Genomic DNA, 22,047 nt, shown 5'->3' on the forward strand with positions numbered 1-22,047 from the left:
CAGAAGAACACAAACATCTAACAAACATCTAGGTACCAGAGCCCCTAGCACCAGGCCTTTTGGTAGAAAAGGAGCCAGAACATTGCTCACCCTAGGCTCCAGGCCCAAGGCTTTACAGACAAAGCTGTCCCTCATAAAAACCCACTGAGAAGTACAAATGCAAAGCATAGCAGGAACTGGTGGAGCTCTTTTGCCAGATGCTGTTCATTGCTTTCCTTCGTGTTGCTCCCAACTAAATGGTCACCTCAGTGTGTGCCACAGCAGCATTGGCCAAACTGCACGTACCTCCACACTGCCTCAGATAACCATGGTTGGGATCAAAAGATATGATTCAAATACCTCTTAATGTCCTATTATCTATGGATCACCAACAGGGTTGATTATAACTGTTTGACATGACTCCAAAGGACCTGTTACAGTCTATTGTATCAATAGGTACCTAGGGAGCCTTTAATCCAGATACACGTGTAATAACAGCCTACTAAAACCACTTTTTTTTCCCCTTAAAATTTGCTACTGCTGAAGCAATAAAAAGAAGTGAAAGTAATGTTCATTGAAAAAAATAAAAGCCCTGTCATCTTTCACATGACAAGAGCGCAAAAATGTCTGAAACCCAAGATTGCTTCCCCTTTCAGTTGTAATATAAAAATGATCCAAAATGTTTATGCCAGGAGACAATTTGGAATGACTTGTTTTCCTGCTGAGCTATAATCTTGATCAGCAGGAATGCTACTGATGTGACTCAAACTGCATTGCTGCTGCACTGTGAAGGCAAGAAGGGGCGAACTGTCATAATTCTTAAATTAACGGAAACGTTTTCTGTGTACATGATGTGTGAAAGTATGAAAATAAGCATGGGGGAAAATTGTTTGTTTCCCTTGGAAACTGGTAGATGGGTTTGATTAAGAAAAGTCTACTTCCATGTTAGGTTCTCCTGAGGTTTCTGGATACTGCAGAGACAGGCGTGGTGTAGAGGTGCACATACAGAGATGCAGAGCAGAAATAATACCTAGAATATACAATTATCACTCATGAAGTCATAGGCTCTTGTTTTTCTTTTTTTCTTTTCTTCTTCTTTTCCCAGAGCAGATACCTTCAAAATACTTATTTGTTCAGGGAAGTCTATGAGAAACCCTATAAAGAGAGCACAGAGACGCTCAAACATGTATTCCTGAAAAATGCTGTTAAAAATGGTTTGCATAAAAAGAACTCTGTTTACAAGAAAGGAGCTAGAAGATCCTTCGGAAACATTTGATTGCTTGTTCTTCAAGAAATATCTTTTGCAGGTACAAGATAGTTTTCAAAAAAGAGTATAAGGTATACAAACATCCGCGCTCTCTGATGAGAAGAATGCCGACTGTTCAGCCTTATTCCTATCTAGTCCTGACACAGAAATACATTCACAAGAACTTTTGCAAGAGAATAAACATTCATTATGCTAGTAGTTAAAACCTTGTGTAAGCATCTTAATGTTTCCACTGACGGTCGTGATAGAAGAATGTCAATATCTCTGGAGAATTTTAATGAAAAATTCTTGAATATGGAACTGCACTTGTGTGATTTGAAGCACTTCAGTCTCTAGGTCTTCAGGGAGAAAAGGCTGGGTCAAAACCACCATAAGATAAACAAATATTTGACAGTGTGTTTCAAAACATTTAAATAAAGACTTCTGTTCATGTTATTAATGCCTTTAATATGGATTCTCATCTCCTCTTCTCTTTTTATTACTTTGTGTGTCTTTCTGGTTATTTAAAGAGTTCTGAAAAGAGCTGGTCAGCACTTCAGAGCTCCCACTGCTCATCAGCAACAGATGCTGACCATAAAGTTAAAGCCAACACACACAACAAAACCCCACCAACCCAGAATACTTTCTTCTTCTCTTGAGGGAAGGAAGACAAACACATCAATACCTCCCTGTCTTGCTTCCCCCAGCTTCCTACCAGAGAGCAATACCAAGACAGTGCTGAGCTCACTGAGTTGTTTTAATTCAGATTAGGGGAGCACGAGCTCTTTGCAACTGTTAAGCACTGTATCTCCTGGACCAAATGTCCTGTCCCATCGGTTCCCACAGGAGCGTTAGAGAAGCCCGTGAGAACATTTCACACCCTCTGAAGATGAATCTGCGAGTGCTTGGGCAGCGTGTGCCCCCTTCCCCTCCTACGGCGCTGCCCTTTCCTCGGGGCAACAGCTGGCTTTGACAGCCTGTGTGTTTGATGGTGTGGATGTTACACAAATGGGAAAAGGGTCACAGTTTCCAAATCATCCGGTGGAGTAATGGGAGGAGACAGCTCCCCAGCAGCAAGAGCCAGAACATCTCAGCGCTCTGACATCGCATCAGGGCACCAGCACAGTCAAAAGAAAACCAGACATCTCCTGTGCACTGAAACAGCTGGTCATCCACATCAGACCGGGGGTGGTGTCAGATCGTGCCAAATGCATCTGGGCTGCTTTCCTGTTTGCTTCATCTTCCACACCTTCACTTTGAAATAATTCAAAGCATAGATCAGCTGGTGAATTTTTAGTGATCATGAAAACCGGGACCATTAAACACAGGCAGAACAGGACAGATAGAGTCTGAAGGTAAAAAATCAGTCCTATCTTCTAATACACACAATATTCTAGTCTCAGGTTCCCTCGGTAATAGTTTCTTATCCTGACAAGCCAAATATTTACATAACATTTTTCACATTAGTAACACAACAAGGAAATAAAGAGCCAGACGGTTCGTGTTCATGAGCAAACTAACTACTAGGCATACAAGGATAGCAAGAGACCTAATCCATTTGGAGTCTGAAATCAGATCTCAGGGGATGCTTTAGATTGTTGCCCTACAGGATGCCTAGGTTTTTATCTAATGTAGTGGTTTTCCTAATATCAAAATGCTACTAATGAATTATATGGTTGGATGAAAGAACTTTTATATAGTCACTTGCAACCAGATTAAGCGTATCAAGATGTTTTCTTTGATATTGTCTTGTCAGTTCATATCAAGTGACTCTTCCATGCTTTCATGTCTGGTAATTCCCAAGAAATTCATGGCTACAATCTAAAATAAATGCGTGACTTTCAATTCAGTAAGAGCTGAATGATAGGAATTTTAAATTGCTGGGATAAAACTGCAAGCTACTTCATAACACTCATGCTGCTTCCAGATTTAATACCTGCCTTTTCAAACACTATCAATTCACTTAATATGTCAGTAGGGAATAACATTATTTTATTTTCCTTTCCAAGGATCATGAACCGTTTTCTCTTACAGAAACGTACCAATTACCCACATGCCAATTGTCCCAGACACACTCTGATCTTACAGCATGGACATTCAGATCAGACGCACACAAAGCTTTCTGATGCTACAAAAGAAACACTATGGGCTAAATTCAGGACTGATGTAAGCAGGCAAATTTCTGCTGACATCAATGGAACTGCACTGCCGAATGCTGGTTCTGAATTTTGCCCTCTGCCCTAAGAATCTGACAAATGCGGATGGAAGTCGGAACAAAACCTTTCATGTGAAAAATACCTAATTTAAGGAATTAGCAGAGCAAAGCCATAAAAAAAAAAAAAAGAGGTTAGAAATAAGAGGCTGTATAGTTACAGTTATGCTGCGATAGACAAGTTGTGTCTTAACTCTGCCAGCAGGGACACTCGAGGATGGGGAACTGCCGCTGGGGCAAGGCACGCGGTGATGCGGTGTTGGTGCTGCTCCTTGCCCCCCTGGGACCACTTGGCAGGATGAGCGCAACAGCAAAAAGGGGGCCAGTCTTCAGGAAAGGCCTTGGTCATGGAAACATCCAGGGGTCAGGCGTGCACAGTGACACAGCTTGGCCACTCAGCGTGTAACACTTGATGCAATGGCTACAGGGCACAGGAGTTAGTGCCAGAACGGGGAGCCGTGTCTCTAAGCCTGCCCTCGCTAATTAGTCCTGCTGAGAATTTGGGTACAGTAGCCAGGGCAGAATGCCACACTAATGAAGCTGTATACTGCTCCTGAGAGCGGGGCTGGTGGCTCGGTAGGGCACTGCCCTGCACTCGGCAGCCTTTCCAGGCTGCCCCCAGCTACCGCAGCCATCTCCACCTGCCGCTGCCCTGCGCTGAGCTGACTTTCCCTGCGGCTGTGCCGCGGGGAGCTCTGCCTCCTGCACGTGCTGCTGGTAAAGCAAGCTCTGACCAGATAAACGAGCTTGATTATTCTGAAGCTGCAGTCCCTAACTCCATCCCAGAGCTACTGGCTTGCTTCACCTTTTGCAGACTCCCTTGGAGGAGACAGGGTGCTGCACTTTGATCCTGAGAGAGGTGGCAAGGCTGGGAACTGCCCTAGGTCACTGCCAATTTCTTTCTGACAAACTGTCCCGCTGCTTCAGCATTGGGTACAGTAATTTATTTAGAGTATATCTGAATATACATTATCTATACAGTTCCCACCAATGCCTGGTAGACCTTATTCTGCATTGGCTGGGACATGCTGGGAGACATGCCAAACATAGTTAGCAGAGAATACCCCATTCTACTCGGAAACATTTACCTTGAACTATGAACATCTTTCAGCAACGAATACTCACCTGTCCTGCTCGTTTGAGAGCTATTAATAAAGCTCTAGTTTAGGAATTTGCCTGTTACACCACTGATGCTAATGCAGGTTATGAACACACATACCATTTTCATCAGGGACTGATGATCTGAGTGTGATATCCCAAGCACTGGGCGAAAGAAACCCAGCCCAAAGAAATAAACAGGGCTTTTTAGACTTCAAAAGTTTTTGAGATCTAGCTGACATATTGAGAAGAACTGAAATGCAGAAGCCAGGCTTTCAAAACCAAAAGCGTTTTTCTTCTGGAAACTGAGCACTGCATAATATTCCTCAAAGGCAAAAAATGATGGGATCCTCAGACTGAAGCCATGACAGGGCTTTTTATTCCAGCAAGGCATCCTTTATCTGGCTGCCCATTTTCATAGTACGTGTAAGAATGAATGCTACTCTTCTTTAACATTTGGTTCAACCAGCTGAGGGGTTCAGCAGACTTGTTTAAGAAACAGGGTTAAAACCAAATCACACTAGAGTTATTCCTCTGTTTTCCAAATATTGGGATGGCTCGCACTGACCAGCCTGACAGCTGATGGTAAGCTTGTGAGCACCCCTCCAAAACCATATATTACTGGCTGCTAGAACGGCTCTTGCTGAGAGTAGGTCTGCCCCTATTTGTGAGGCTGATATAACATTAAATCCTTGGAGCAAAACCGTAATGTAGGTCCAACACTGAACTGAACTACACATTTGTGTGATACTGTGGCAGGGGAAAATTAGGCAGAAGAGATGGGAAAGAAATCACACGGAGCAGCATGATAAAGGAGAAGAACCTCACTGTATCTGCAGACCTTGCTGTAAAACCTCTGTGAGCCAGTAGGAAAGATATTAATGAACATCAGACAAATCTAATAGGAGGTATCAAAAGCAGACACCAAATGGGATGCAAATGATGAAAGAGAGGAAAATGTGCAGTAAGAGAATAAGGATACTAAAAATTGTGTTTTATATCTCTCAGACCACAAGAAACAATTTAATTTGCACTGACCTGCAAGAAGCAGTCATAAATTTGATTTTAAATTAGCAGGCTGCAGTGTCAGTGCTCACTCGCACAGCAGACTCCTGTTCACCTCCTCTGTGCGGTGGTGGAAGATGAGGGATTGAGAAGACAGCTCCTGCTTGAATTTTTCAGCCATTTCTGGCAGAGCTGGGGCCAAGTGATAAAAGCCCCAGCGCCGCAGGAGCCAGGGCTGTGTCACGGCTGACTTGTTTTCCTACTGGCCAGCTTGTTCATGGCATATTCCAGGTTGCTCCGGTATTGACTCAAATCAGTGAAAACTGGATTGCTCCCCCAAAGGGCTTGAGAGTTAAATAGGAAAAAAAGTTCAAAAGACCTGATCCTCCTTGTTTTTTTCATTCTTATTCTCAAAGACCCAACAGGAGAAAGCTCAAGGCTTGCTCTGCATTCCTCCCTTTCACTGCTATACCTCAAAAATATTTGAAGAAAGTTATCCTCGCTTGGCTTTGGCACGCTGGGCAGCAGAATGCCTCCGTGTAAGATGGGCTGGCGACCTCTCCGTGCGGCTCCCTTGGACGCACGCCCTGCACGCATGCTGGCTGAGCCTGAGGCTGGCAGCCAACCTCCCTGCATCTCTGCTCGGACAGGGACTGGTTTTGTTTTATCGGTCTTCATTTTGCTTTCATTTTAATGTGACGGTAAAAATTTTATCTGATAATCTAAACAAGGTAATAATTTTACGCCATAAAAGTGCCTGTCTTCTGTTGTTACTGCCACCATCGTATATTGAGAGTAATATTTGCAACATTATACAAAATTGTTATTCTATTAAAATGATAAAATGGCAGTGGTTTTATTACATGAGTGATTTTGCAGGCACTGAGATGCCCTTTACTGCAGACAAGAATAATAAACACATTATTCACCAACACATTAGGGAACAATCCTGTGATTTTGGAAACCAGTTGTAACAAACAAGTAAATTATTACAGCAACACGCTCAGGAAATGCAGCCCCCAAATCTTACCTACTGTAACTAAATGCTGCTAATGGCCAGGGACTCTGCCTGCTTTGCACTTCAGCAGTTTGTTCCCAAGAAGTTGGCAAATCATAAGAAAGATGCTGAGAATTGTTCATGCACTTTTTTTCAATCCCATCTAATCCAGGCCTTGGGATTTTAACCCTTTCTTCCTGACCAAAGTATTAAGGATTTGCCATCTGCCTCTGACGCATCCGAGAGGATGAAGAAGGGGAAAGGATTAAATTAATTAACAAATTCTAATCCTAAAACAGTGTTGGCAATGTTAGGGCTCTTTGAATTCTAATGAGTATTTAAATTAACGCTGACTACTCCCCTACCAAAAAGGGAGGAAAACAATGTCACGTTTGCACATCCCTACTCTCCAGCCACCCTGCTCAGCACTCATGGGGCATTTTATCTGATGGGGTCTCTTACAGGGAGCACTGGGTTATCTGAGGTGCCTCCCCAGCCACTTGTGCAGCCCCTCTGCACAGCTCAGTTATGTCAGGCTTAAAAATGTTATCAAGGTCACACATATTATTGTACATCCTCTAAGCTTTTTACAAGGCAATCCTAAATCAGATAACAGAACATGATATATCTGATTGGCAAACAGACCTTCAATTACATTCCTTTCTCTTCACTAACTCAAATGCACTTGCACCCACCGGCACCCAGAAGCGGCAGATGCTCTACGTCTGCAGGAAAGAAACAGGAGGACCGAAACAGCAGAAACAGGTCTGAAATGCCTCCGGTCACCAGTGATTGCAGTTTCATACCAGAACACAGAGAACAAAACAACATGGGAAAGCAAAGCAAGGCAAAGAGTGCTTCAGCATGGACAACACAGCATTCCCCTCCAAACGTGTTGTGTTCTTGTCATAAAAATCAAGCACCAGATAAAAATCAGATCTTTGCCTGCACTTCAAACACCTAAGTGTACTTAAGGACAATGCGGCGATATACAATGTACCCTCTCCACAGCAAGCAATGCTACATGTAATAGAACAATTGTTCGCAGCCCCACATGCCATTAGAGGCACTTGACTTCTTGCAGGAAAGTGCAAATTTAAGTCATGGTGGGAAAGGAATTTCACCAGGGGACCTAGGCCCTTTGTGCTGGGAAGAGACTTAAAGTTTCCTGACATTGCCGTGAATTTGGAAAGAAAACATATGGGAACCAGATGACATTCTTCACAAACTGCCAAACAGATTTTGCGCGGTTTTAGAGCACGCATACTCCAGGGAGTGTCCGCAGCAACTCAGTGGTCCCGATGGCTAACATTTGTTTTGAATGCTTATGCAGAAGAACCGAGACATGATCATTCATCTGTCTCGTGTTTCCATTCAGGTGCACACTTCTCGGCCATGCTAGAAAGACAGATGTTGCTAACAGATATGTTTTAAAGGAAGGAAAAATAATGGGAGGGAAGGAGAGAGGGAGAGAAAGAGGGAGGGAGACTACTCAAGCAGATTGGAGGTTTGGATGTTCTCTCCTGGAGAGCCCCAGTGGGCAATGCAGATGCGCTGGCTGCAGCAATCGCTCCTTGGAGCCCAGGGTCTTTATGGAAACTATACACTACACTGCAAATGAAATCTGTTTTCTTATTAGTCTCCATGGTGAAATAATAAATGGCAGAATTCAGAGTATCTAGAGACCAGTGGCTACATTTTGATTTTCAAGCTTTTGCAACCTCCCTGCGCAAACAAACTCTTCAAAACAAATGCAAATTTGGCAGTTCATGCAACAGTGAAAGCCACTTGGGGGGATTAAAGGCTGATGTACTATCAGCTGAAAAAATGAGTAACCCTGAAACACAGAACTAGAGCTCCAACATTCGTATATTGATCCTCGATATACTAGTGCTGTAAGTAGATTCTGAAGGACACCAATTCCTTATTTTTAAGCCTGCTAAGTAGGAGGAGGCTGAAGAGATTTGACTGTTTACATGTTGTGAATCCTATTCTCAAAACCAGACCCTGAGTTTTAGAAGCAGAGTTTGTGACATACAAGGTACCCAATTCTATTATTAAAACTGATATCAAATCTACCAAAACCAATAGGAGCCTTTGAGGTCTCGTTAAAAATTAAGCATGCAGTATTTTATTTATATTTTGATGCTTGCTTCAGAGGAAAGATTGACTGCACACTGTGATGCATTTGTACATATTCATCCATCGCTGCACCCCCAAAGGCTAGCTTTCTGAATCTTAACCCAATTTAATCTCAATCCAAAATCTTAATCCAAAGGAGTATTTATTCTTCTTTTTTAATAAGGGATGGCTCACCTGCTCATCAGAATGAGAACGTATAGCTGCCAATGTACTTAAAAACACTGTTTCAGAAACTAAATAAAAACTTAAGCAACAGAAACTTGAATCCCATTCAAATCAGCCTGTCTCCTTTGAGACATACTGTTTGCCTAGCAAGACGACCAAAAAAAAAAAAAGGAAAACCTTTTCATTCTGCTCATTGTGCCTTAAAATATTGTTATCTTTAAGACATTTTCTTCACTTCTTGAGAAAACCTTATCAGGGAGGCACAGTATGTTATAAAGACTAAGTTGCCATGCACCCAAAACGTGTGTGTGTGTGTGGGTGCATATCCACTTGCAGAACTAAAATAGATTAAAAATACTTCCACTTGGCCAAACAAAACTGGAATAGGGGCTGGTAATTACATGTGCATTCCAAGTAGACTACACACAGTGGGGGTTTTAAAGCATTCATATAAATTATACCAATCAGCACAGAAAGAAGGAAAAAACAACACTGAGGACATCAAATATGACACTTCCCTATAACTGATACACACAAGTACTAAATCACGGCAAAATAATACCTTAGAAAACAGGGACTGAAATGTCATCCTAAGATTAGTTCCATCTACAGCTTTGCTGCCTCTCTAAATGCATATGATCATCTTAATGATGTATTTTCAGGAGACATGATAAATCACTGAGTTAAAAGACCCCATGGAATGTGAAGACGTGGAGATTTTCTGTAGTAAAAAAATATGTATTGCAAATGAACTGGAGTGTTCTACATTTGGAGTATTACAGTTTTTCTTGTTTGTGTGTGCGTTTGTTTGGTTTTGGTGCCTGTCTGTGTCTGTGGTTAAACACTGAGGTTCAACAGCTTCTGGGATGCGATAAGAAAACTGGTTTGTTAAACCCCATGCAACCACCGCATGGGATAAATGACATGGGAAATGATGCTTCTGGAGTGCCTGACCTACATGCCAGGGAAGCCAGCATGACAATGTTTTGTTACGAGATCTCCAGTCATGGTGCCTTGGGACAAGAGATTTAGAAAAAGAATTAGGATAATCTTTCCAGGCAGAAGATTTAAAGTCTGCTATAGTTATACTTGATCGATCCCCAAAAGATTGCCAAGAAGTGTGTATCTTAAAACTGCTGCTAATTAGGAGGTTTTAAGACACTGTTATAAAATACCTTCTGCTTGGCTTGTAAGGGAAACCATTTAGACTAGTAGTATAGAGAACAAAACAGTCATAAAATGTTATTTGTAGCTTCTATTATATTACCATTACACTATATTATCACCAGCATAGTTACATACCTAACATAAAACCATTTAATGAAACATTTGAACTTTCAGGAGACCTACCAGTAACCTGCTTATTTTCAGCAATGGGATGACATTTGTTGTTTGCTGCAATGCAAACAATAATAATTACATATAGAGACATTAATGAGGATAAAAACTAATATTCAGTGCTGCCGTCAGCTCATGACCATGCACATATATCTACAGAATTTGGAATTACTAATTTAGAAGGTGGTTTTTTTATTTTTAATTTTTATTAAAAATGACACTGATCCATGCTGTATGGGATGCTTTTTAAGTTTACATTAGAAACAGTAACAGACAAGTAGAAAGGCTGCTTGAGTGAACACATGCAGGAGACTCAATTCAGCAAACTGAAGAACTAAATGTTCTTTTCAATTCCTGTAAAAATGGAACCACCTTTAAAAAGTTTTCACGATCAATTTGCACTCTATGCATTACAGCTGTTTTAAAACACGTATTTGTAATACGTTGCATCTAAATGCAAGTTGTGATGTCTGAATATTATTATTATTATTTTTTTTTTAGCCTATAAAGATGGTTAATCTTGTCTGGCCAAATTGCATGACCTTCAGCTATTCCTTAAAGAGGAGCTAATGGAAGTTCATCCCAGTCAATTACTTGAGATGTCAACGTGAAAGGTTAAAATAAATAAAGATGTTCCCTAATTTTCTCATGTTTTTGCTCCCCCTTGCCATTATTTGCACTTTTCTCCCTACTGCTTGCTTGTCTGGATTTCATTAACAAGCCAAAGGCTTCTGCTTTTCAACTCTGCCATCAAAATGCAAGTTTTGCAGGATGTTTATAGCTTTTGGTATTCATGCTACATGAAGTACCATTTACAACAATCAGATGTGAGAAAACATCCAGAAATAATATAGGTTGCCCCAAGAATTGATTTGTGTGGGGATGTGGAAAATGATTTATACTATTGTCTGTTTGTTTTCTTGCAATGGCTCACAGAAACAGCTTTCTTAAGACTTCTGTAAATGGAAAGAAATCGCAGGTTTAGGTAAACAGAATTATTCTTGATCACAATTCAATTACAATGCTCCATCTCTAACAAGCGAAAAGGGTGCAGACAGCAGGTCTGACTTGACTTTCCATTTGAAAGCTCAGCTACTCTGATGTCTTTATGTCTCTTTTTTACATGTTTTCTCATGATAATTTAGGATTAGCAGCTCTGAGAATCAAACCCTAGAACAAAGTTTCTTGAGCTTAAATTTAATTCTGGCTTGATTCTCATCCAATGCCTTTGTACATTCGCCAACTGTGCCAAAAAAACATCACTGAGTGATCTTTTAGACCTTGCAGATTTTTTTTTTCTTGTTGAAAAACAGAAAAAGATTAGGAATTATGTGTCCTCAGCACATTTCAAAATATTTAACTAGATGTTTAATATTACAGGATTTATCCCTTTCAGATCCACTAAAGCGGTTGTGTTTTAATACTGCATCAGTGAAATCACCTGGTATATGAGAGGGACTGGGTCAGCTCTTGGCCACGAAGAATCAGTATGATTGACAAGCATTATTGCAGCACACCAGTGACTTACAGGCACACCAGTTTGGCTTTAGAGACCACCACATTAGAAAAGAGAAAGCTCCTCAAACACTAAAGAGCAACGCGCAGACATATGAGATATTAGTCAACTCAAATATAACGGCGTACCGATCACTGGACCATAGCCATGAAGTCTGGGCAAACCTCTCTGTGTCACCCAGCTCATCGGCGTGTCCTGCCTCCCTCCTGCTCCGTGCCTATTTCCCGCTATCACTCCCAGGGGTGATATTAGCATTAGAAATGTCACTGTGGGCGACAGCTTATTCCACTTTCACAGTGAAATACTCCTTATAGACTGTCTGCGTGCAAATAATGAGGGTGCAGTAAATTCCCACTCTTACTGCACACTCCCATTTGATCTCCGAAGCTTTTAGCTACAATATGGGAAATAAATAACTGGGAACGGCCGTCCCCTCCCCTTTGAGCAACGACAGGCCTGTCATTGAGAAATGACAAGACACGGACCAAACTGCTCCCTCTGCAGCCTCTCTGGATGTTCAGCTGTATTAATGCCTCCGTACTCCCCCAAGAGCAATACCTGTGGCAGCGTGAGGTGGAGATGGGTTATGACAAATGTGAGACACCTTGATCCGGGTGCGGCTGGAGATGGGAAGGAGATTCAACAAGCAGGAGCTGGGAGCCTATCTGGAGGAACCTATTTAAAGTTGGATCAAGGCTGACCCTGCTCCCAGCGGTCACGCACTTTAGCTCATAGCGTAGTGCAGAAGAACGTAAAAAAGCAGAGGCTGCTGGGTCTGTTAGCTGGAGACATTGTTATGTATTAGGGGGAGGCCACAGGAGAGAAATGGTGGAATTCAGAGGAACACTAGCTTTCTATGAAGAGGATTAATGCAAGAAAGCCAGGGGTTTAAAATAGCCTAATTGACCCAAGCATAATGTAGTTCACAGTCACATGGTGAAAGTCAGGCAGTATTTGAATGCCTCCTCATCATTTAATATAACATTTCTGGTAATAGAATATTTAAATCCTATTTTATCAAAATCTCATCACTCAAATGTAGGAGTCTTTTCCATTGCTGGAACATACAGTGTTATAAATTCATGAAGGTTGTAATTATGAGCAGCTTCAACACGGTAAATGTGTTTGGCAAAGATATTATGCTCCTTCTAAGACTTGAACAACTCTAGCACACATTCAGAGTTACAGGGGTTTTGCTTTTCACGTGGCTTGCAAGCAGCAGACTGCTTCCTTGAACCTGAGATTCCCATTCAGAGGGAAATGGCCTGTAGCAAGAGGCCACCCCAAAACCACCGCCACCGCTTACCCAGCAAGCATGACAGAGGAACACTCCTCCTTCCTCATGAAACTGGAAAAGTAGTGTGTAAAAATCTTTAAATAAGAGATTTCCATTTCACATCTGAATAGTTAGGCATGATACCATTTCCCAGGATGCAAAAAGTGATTACCCTTGGTGCAACTTATGCTTCCCCAGACCAGCGCTGTGAGGGGCTTGGCAGTGTCAGCACCAGCCCTGCAAACTCTTCTCCCTCTCAGGAGGCAATGCTTTGCTTTTTTTTCCTTTTTTTTTTTTTTTTCTTCTTGATAGGCTCCTCTCTGCCCAGACCTAAACCCACAATGTCCCTCCAGAGCCAGCACCGAGCTGGCCACATGTCCAGGCAGGGCTTGAATCCGCGCCCACCATGGGGCTGCGAGGTCCCTCCCTGGCAGCCCTCCTTGGTGGCACCTGGAGCACACAGGACACTTTGCTCAGAGATGGAAATCTGAGCACGGCCTGCGATGCTGCAAAAGGCAACGCTTGTTTCAGGTCCCCCAGCGACCGGGGTTGCTCACATGCTATAACCCACAGAAATGGCGAGTGCACGTAATGGCACATAGATTTCTTTCTGTAACACCTGGGCAATCTAAAAAAGATTCCATTTGGGCTTTGGGGCTGCTCTGGATTTACATTGTAAGAAAGGAGATGAAGCTCCTGTGACAGGGCTGGCTCTGAGCAGAAGGCTGCCATGTGGGGAAGCCAATTTGTGAGGCTGTGACAAAACCAATGCTGCTCCCTTTGGCCTCGTTTAGCTATTTCAATGCCCTGGAAAACCAGTCTGGCTGCTGCCACTGCTACCACCAAAGGAATTAAAAAAAAAAAAAAAAAAAAAAAAGGGAAACGGCAGTGCCAAAGGCTGGGGTGACCATTTCCATGCACATCTGTCTTTTCTGCAGAAACACTGCTCCGCTCAGCCCACCCAGGGCTCTCCATTCCTGCTCCCAGCTCCATCCCCTCTCCGTGGCGGCAGCATCCAGCCACTTCAGTTCACCTGCAGTGATGGGAAGCCTTGATCTGGCTCCAGTTTAGCAACCTCTGCTTTGCAGCTTTGTGAACTTCAACTCTTTGAAGAAGTGGGGACCCATTTCTCCATGCACCATGACCCAGGCCAGGTGAGCCAGCCAGCGGGTTCTGGTTCTGCCACTGAGTGTTTCCTGGGGAGCATCACTTGGGAGCATCCTGGAGCTGCTCTCTGATGAATTCCAGTGCAAACAATAGATCTCCCCATTCCATCCAGCAGGTAAAGCTCTCACTCTGGGCACGTTGTTTTATGCTGTGAAGCTTGTATACACTATGGCACATCTTGATACCCAGCTACCCAGCACTTTTTTTTTTTTTTAATAAATAAAAAAAAAGTACTCTCAAATCAAAATTAACTCGGTCCCATTGGCTGTACCCGTGCATACCACAAAATAGTATTTCAGTTCCTGCTCAGGCAACCAAACTCATCCACAAGCTAGACACTTAAAACAACCCCTGTATTTGAGGGTACACAAGAACAGAAAAATATACCTTTGCACACTAGCTGAGAAGTTAGTGCCTGCTGTTTAGCACTATGCAGCATGGTAAATTAGACACATCTTCAAAACCTATTTATTTTATCAATTGTTCCCTCATGGTTATTAAGAACATAGTTTTTTATACAATCCTAATGGCAAATTCCAACAATTTTCTAATTCTACAACTGCTCTAAGACTACTGAAATCAGTGACAACTCTCACATGAACAAACCACAGCTGGACTAGGTCCTAAGCAGGTCCTTATTTTATAAGATCTGACTCACGGTTATCAGAAAGAACTATTTTTTTTATCTGAAAATGCTCATTGCTAAGTACACCAGGTACGGTGGGATTAGACTGATCATCCTACTAAAGTACCTAGTAAGCTTGATACGGTAAAAAAGTCAGAGGTGACCTCCCTTTCCATTCAGACCTTAACTTTTGCACACAAGTATCACGTATATAACTTTTCTATTGCTACAGTCGATGGTAAAAATCTGTCTTGAAACACAATGAAAAAATCACATTTAAGATCTGCAGAAGTAAAAGGCAGCACACATAAAAGCTACCGCACTAGTTTTTTTTTTTTCTTCATGGTCATGACTTCTAGGTTGCTTTCCAGCAGGATACAGCCTTAAAAGCCTTTTGTTCACGTTCTTTATTCTCTTCCTACTTGCAAACATTTAATATGAATGAAAGCCAACCAGCTACACAAAGAAGATAGCCAAAATGCTCAGATGCAAATAAAGGTTTGAGATAGACACTTTTTAATAATCAAAGCCAGCTTCTAGAATTTCATACTTCAGAACTGAGAAGAAAAACCAAAACCTTTGGTATCTTAGCTATAGAAGGTGGGCAAGGGGACAAAGGCTGACAAGTAAATGTTGAATCATACAGAGCCCTTGGTTAATATTTATGTTCATGCTCTAGATAGTCTAACATAATTGATCAGATCTGCAGTTTTAAGGCAAAATTCTGAACATGCTTTCCACAATTTGTATCTTAGCTGAACGATGAGGTTTTGTTGAAATGAAAAATATTCCAGAGTTTGAGCATTTCGCTTGTAGGAAGACGTCCACAGTGCTGAACTCTGTGGTCACTTCTCATCAGAGACACAGAGAGTGGAAAATTCAATCTAACAACAACAACAAAATACCCAAACAACATGACCTTTTTGATTAAAAAAAGGAATGCTTTCACACAACTTAGCTTTCCCAACATAAAGACGTCTGAAGTGTTTTATTTTCATCCCATTATAAAACAGACAAATTCAGGAGCTTCAGAAGCTCTCGCTGTGGTGGATTTCAGGAACCCAGGGGTGCGGTAGGGCAGTGTAAGGAACCTGGTCCTGGGCAAGGCTGATGCACGGTGTTAAGGGCATGAAGAAATGGTTGAGCATTCAAGAAGGGCTGTGCACACAGACCACAGCACATCCCTTGGTGATTTCTGAACCACTGATGCTGGGTGTGGGGTTCACAAAGGCACACTCAGAAAGATGGGTGGAAAATTGTGTAGCAGGATGAAAGGAGTCAGGAGAGACCAGGAAAGGTGGAGGAGGAGGTCTCAATTTAACCCTTTCTTTGTTGATCACTGCCTCCAGCCAGCCCTAAACACAAGCAATGCAAGTTTATTATACTACTAAAGTGACTCTTGGAAGGCTATTATACTGATAAACTTACCAGAACTAAATTCCAAAGGAAGAAGTGAAAGTTGTTATACTAACAAGACAAAAACCAACATAACCCACTGAGTTTTAGAAGCTGAAATCAATCGAAGTCTTTCTATTGACTTCAGTGAGAGCTGGATCAGGATTTAAAGAGATTACAGCTCTGAAGTTCATCTCTGTTGCAGTTCAGAATTTTTCTTTTTGTTTCACATCACATTAAAGATTCAGCATCTCTCTTCTTAATGCTCTGAAATATAGTGTGATCTATAAGAGAACAGAAAACAGAACTCAAGGGGAAAAAAGCCCTCCTACACCTCATTAAGATCTAAAGTTTGTCCTTAATGTGCCTATGAACTCAAAATGAGTGTCTAAATGGAGACATTTTTTTCTGCTACAGGGTAAAGTGATTATAAATGTCTCTTTGTGCAAAAGCTTAGTGGTATTTTATGCAGCTGGCACTGCAGAGTTTGAAACAAATCCAAGAAAACAGATTGTATCTTTAAGGTTAGAAATCAAACTTTCCATTGCTAAAGTGCACATTTCCTGGTAACGGGCTAAGCTCTGACACCAGAAGCTATGCAAACGGGATCTCTGGTGCTATGTTAAGTGAAGTGTATTGCTGTCTTTATTCCCTATTGCCTTTTTATCTGTTCATTCCACTCCCAAACTATCATTAAATGGACATTTCAAAGTAATTTTTTGCATTTTTCTATTCTTTTTTGTATTTCTGACTTTTTTTTTCTTCTAAATACCCATTTAGAAGTCTGCTATACATCATTTCCCTTAAGCTTTTTAGATTACATTTTCCTATACACCAGCAAATACCATAGGTGCCTTTGCCAATCAGCAAAAGCAGTAAGCTTCCATTTACAGGTAGCAATACCCTATACTGTTAAACCTTAGCTACAGGGAACCTTGCACAAGAATAGAGAAAGCCCGCATCCACATACTGCCATTCTTCCCAGGCTTCGGCAGGCATTTTGATGCTGAGCACATATTTTGTGCATGTACCTTCTAGCTGGAGGACCACACACAAGCCCTTCCAGGACTAGGGAGGAGGGACTGGTCTGCAAGGGATCCTGAACTGGAGCTCACTCGCTGCCCCTCAAGCAACTTGCTCTCATTGCTTGGTGATGTGCAGGTTAAAAACAGCCTCTCGAGGTTCATTTGACTCCCACACAATCCTGCAAGCCATGAGGGGGGCTGCTCTCTGCGTGATGAACTACTCAACGACTGGCAGCTGTGTTCTAATTCGAGCTCCTGACTAGTCCTAATGAATAACCTCATGTACAGCACGGGCAGCAGAGGAAGGATTGGCCTCCTATTCCAAGCCAGAGGCAGATGAGAAAAATCCTATTTTTGCCTACAATTGGTGTTTGATCTTCCACAAGCAGCTCTGCTTCTAATAAAACTCCACAGTCAATTGCGCTCAGTGGGGACACCATAGTGAAGAGCGAAGGCCATGGAAGATGCAGGCTTGGAGAATGGCAAATGAGTCTGTGGACCAGCTGGATTTATGACCCGCAGTTTGATCCAAAGGGGGTTGTGGCCAGTAATTCCTGCCGGTACTGTATAGTAGTGGCTTTTAGCTAGCTCCGTTCTACTTCTGCAGATGAGGGGAATCTATTCTTTCCAAGACGTGTGATTGCTGCCGAGAAACTTTGCCTGAGCTGTCATCTCACCTCTAGAACTTGCTCGGGTGTATCCTACACGGGTACAAAGCACATCCTCTATGTAGGCACATATAACAGAGACACCACACTTTTCCAGCACATTACTGTTAGTATTCCTTACATATTTGTAAGCGTCTGGGTTGAGATAACCTATCGTATTAGTACACAGCTCTATGACTCCCATCAGCTTGGTGGGTACGGTCTGACCCAGCTGCACAGACTGGACACGCTTGAGGCATGAGCATCCTTGCAGGGTGCCGATCTCAGCACCTCCGCTCCCCTCACTTCAAACCAGCTCCATAAATTCCAGTCTCCCTGTGAATCACTACGGGAAAAACCAAGCAGCTTACATTTAAAGTTTACCCACTTGGCCTACAGCATAGGAAAGGTGAGTGCAAATACAGTGTATCTCCCTGTTGGCATAATTCAGAACCGCGATCTCTTGTCACTGATACCTGCTCAAACATGACCTTGACTCAGTCTCTGGCAGCCGGGTGCCGCTAATAGCTGATAGACAAACAGGCATATTTACTTTATGTTTACCTTTCCCTTTACCTCCGTCGCACCAGCTAATGCTGCAGAACCAGGCTCCCCGACTAGTTCTGCTGACTGCAGTAACCCTGTGGCCTTCGTTAAAGAAAAGCATTTCAAGAAACAGTATCCGTTCCATTTTCTATCATCAGTCCTTTGTGGAAGTTGGATTGAAAGCACCTCGGTGGTAAATCTACCTCTCCCAGAGGTAAAATGCAAAGAGCAGAGAATGATGTTTGTCAGTGGAGAGAGGAAGCGATTAAAGGACAGAGAGGGAGAGAACAGAGGAAGAAATGTTGCCTTTAAGAAGAGATTCTGGGGATAAATATTGAAATTCTTCATTTTCAAAGCGGCGCCTTTATTTTGGTTTCTCCTTCAAGGAAATCAACAGCGCTAGTCCCAAAAGCAATAGCACGAATTAGCCTGTTATCATTTGGCAATCAGAGACAGTACCCTGCTTACTGACAGCGGGAATTTCACTGTTCCTCCTAATACATTTCAGACATCTGGATCTTCCTGTCATATTTACTATTTGCATAAGCTGATACACTCCTTTAAAAAAAAAAAAGAAAAAAAGGGAAAGCGTTCTGGGGGGTAGCAAAGATTAAAGGAAGACTGTCAGTCTGGCTCTGCCTAGTTTTTATTTTCACTCAAATGAGTGGAGTGCGTATAAATAATGCCTTTGATTGCTTCAAAGATGGGGCTGGTGTCACCATGGCATTTGAATCATGGCACTTTCTCTTTGTATTGCTTCTGTCAGTCAGGAACAATATAGAACTTTTTTTGTTAAAGAAGCCTTTAATTTCACGTAGTAATTACCTATTTGATCAGACAAAAGGTGCTGTGAATGAAAGTCATTTAGTTGTTTGATGTGACTGAGACTGAGTGTTACTACAGCTGCGAGACTGTCAGAGAAAACACTAGTGGCTGATTAGATAAGCAGTCCTGTGCAGGGGGAGGAAGGGTGAAAATGGAACAAGGGGTAAAATCAGCTTCTACCTGTTCTCAATACGGGGAAAATGAGAAGTCCCTGAGAATATAATTAACGTAATTACCAGAAGACGCAACTCCCATATAGCTTCATTGAGGTCAACTTTCCAGCCACTGAGTTGAATGCCTCCCCTCTCCCCCCACTTCATCAGACAAGGCTGATTTACAAAGCAACTAATGATCTGGTGGAAACTTGCTGAACACCTGCTGCTGTGTCACACATGTATTCACGCAGCCTTAGAAATCATACTACAAGAACATGAAGAAGTATCATCTGCTTAAGCCAATCTACCACTATTCAGACATTTTTTCCTCTTTGAAATCAGAGATGTCTGTTTTGCCAAGCAGAGCCTTTTGGTACCTTCTTGCTTGCAGCAGCAATTCCAGGCTGTGCTGGCGATGATGTTGGTTTGTGGGGACTGAATCCAGCTGGTCTTCCCCAGATGGATTACGTCTAAAATGTGGAAATCCAGGATGCTGAGCTGGACTTTCAACTCACCTAGACCTAAGCCCTGAAAATCTCCCTCTCAGGTTTGGTTTTGGCTCTAGCATGGACCCAGCTGCAGACAGGAGAGGGACTTGGATCTGTGCGTTCATATCCAGTGCCCTACCCCAAAAGCATTTGTCTACCTCTGAGCATCCAGGCTGGGCCCATCTCTGATCTCTCTGAGCAATTATCAGGATTTTAGGGAGGGAAGGACCATCTACTGGATGGGAAACTGATGAACTGGAACCCGCAGGATGAACTCACTCCCCTTTTATCTCTACTTCACGCAACAAAACCTCTACTCTGCAACGCAGCAGCAGCACCTTTCCCCGTTACGTGCACAAGGGCACATAAAGCACAGAGCTGGCGGCTTCAGCTCCCCCAAAGCTTTTTTCCTCTCCCTCCCCATCCCCTGTGAGAGCAGCAAATGAAGGGGCTGCAATTTCCAGCAGTTCTCTATTGGTAAGTGTAAAACAGGAGCAGTTTGGGATACAGGCTGTCTCATCTGTGCTTGCTGTTGGCCTTTCTGCACTAGCTGGCTAGTGCCGAACATGTTTAAAACATTGACTGGAAATATTTTATTCTGTTGGATAACATATCAAACACCACAGGAATGAAACTTTCAAGGGCTTAGAAACTATGCCTGCAGGTACTTGAGAGGTCTCGTGGACTCCTTCAGCAGCACAGCCGAAGAATCCCCAGGATGTGTTTTTTTTTTCCTGTGTCTTTTAAGTGACTCAACACGAGTGACTCATGTAGCACGGAGGCCGAACGCCTTGATTTCTCTTTCTACACGCTCTCAAACAAGGCAGAAGGTAGACATTCAAAAGGAAAGCCCTCAGCTAGCTGACCTCAATTTAATGCTTCTCGGTGCATCCCAAATGCGGAAGGCTACCGGTGTGATGCACGTAATGCTGGGGAAGGCTGGACCCCCAAGGAGGGGCCCCACAGCCTCAGCCAGCAGGTAGCACGAAGGAGGGCATGTCCTCAGCTCCACCCGCGTGGGGAAGGCTGAAAATGGGAACCTGTCCTGCCTCCAGCTGGCATTGCTCAAAGCACTTATCGGTCATACATGATCCAAGGTAGTCCTCACTGCCTTATCCGTTACCTCTCCTCGGGTGCCAGCTCTGCTGGACCAAGTGTCCTCCGCACCGGTGAGTCTCAGACTTTATGTTCACTCTCCCTAACCTCAGCTGGGAATTGCTTTTGAGGAGCTGCAACACTGTCTCCCGTGAAACACTCCAGAGCTACAGAATCTCACAAAGGCAAAGCCAACACCATGGCAGAAACAGTTCTCTAAAAAAAAGCAAATGGACCCCTTATTTCTTTTTAAAGCTTGCTCTCAAAACCTAATTTCACAGCATGATCAGTTACTGCAGTGGAATTACTTGCCTTCTGATTTGAATAGCATAAAAATGAACATATTAACAAATCATACTCATAAAATTCACCGGACAACACAATGGAAAAAAATTACACTGCATGAAGAACTAGGTTACAGAAGTTACATCAGCATTTGAATCAGATGTAATATGCATCAACCCAGAGAGCCTGTATATAGAATTAAAGAAATCATTTAATTTTAAAGTAATATTTTATTCAATGCATCCCTCAGTGCATGTAACTGCTAAATGAAATGCACTGCATGCTCTACAAACACATCATCACCTTGTAAATGAAATACCCACGATATTAAAACCGATATAACATTTATTAAAGCCATTATGCAAAGAACAAGGTTGGATACTTGAACTGCTGAACGCAAGCACTAGTTCTGGCCTCTCGAATGTGCACGAACTAAGCAGCTTGTGCCTCTGAAACAATAAATGGAGAAGCCTCTCCTAAGGGTGAGAGTTCATTCCAGCTGGAAAGAAATCAACTTTTCCTTCCCCAGAACGAGTAACGAAATGTGCTGCAGCATCAGGCAGAGAACTGTGCAAGATCAGAGGTGCCACTGGCTCTGATGAGCAGCATTACTGCCCCAGCGTAGGGCACCAAGGTGGCTGGTTTGTTCCACATGAGGTCACTGTAAGAGCATGTTAAATCCTCCACAAAGCTGAGCTATCTGGTTTGATATTGTTTCTTCCCTCTAGACTAATAGTAAAGTTTAATAGTAACGTCTTTCAGGATCAGAATGTGACCTGTTTTCTCAGCAAGGCAGAGGCTGGAGTGCAGAGAGGATTTG

The 22,047-nt window shown here is 42.7% G+C and overlaps 1 protein-coding gene across 4 annotated transcripts in view; it reads right to left on the reverse strand.

The window, feature by feature from the left end:
* The window catches only part of CDH4 (cadherin 4), a 525,850-nt gene that overhangs the window by 119,470 nt on the left and 384,333 nt on the right, over positions 1-22,047 (reverse strand). The window lies entirely within an intron of this gene.

Source organism: Anser cygnoides, chromosome 16, assembly GCF_040182565.1.
Source record: "Anser cygnoides isolate HZ-2024a breed goose chromosome 16, Taihu_goose_T2T_genome, whole genome shotgun sequence".
Classification (NCBI taxonomy): Eukaryota; Metazoa; Chordata; class Aves; order Anseriformes; family Anatidae; genus Anser; species Anser cygnoides.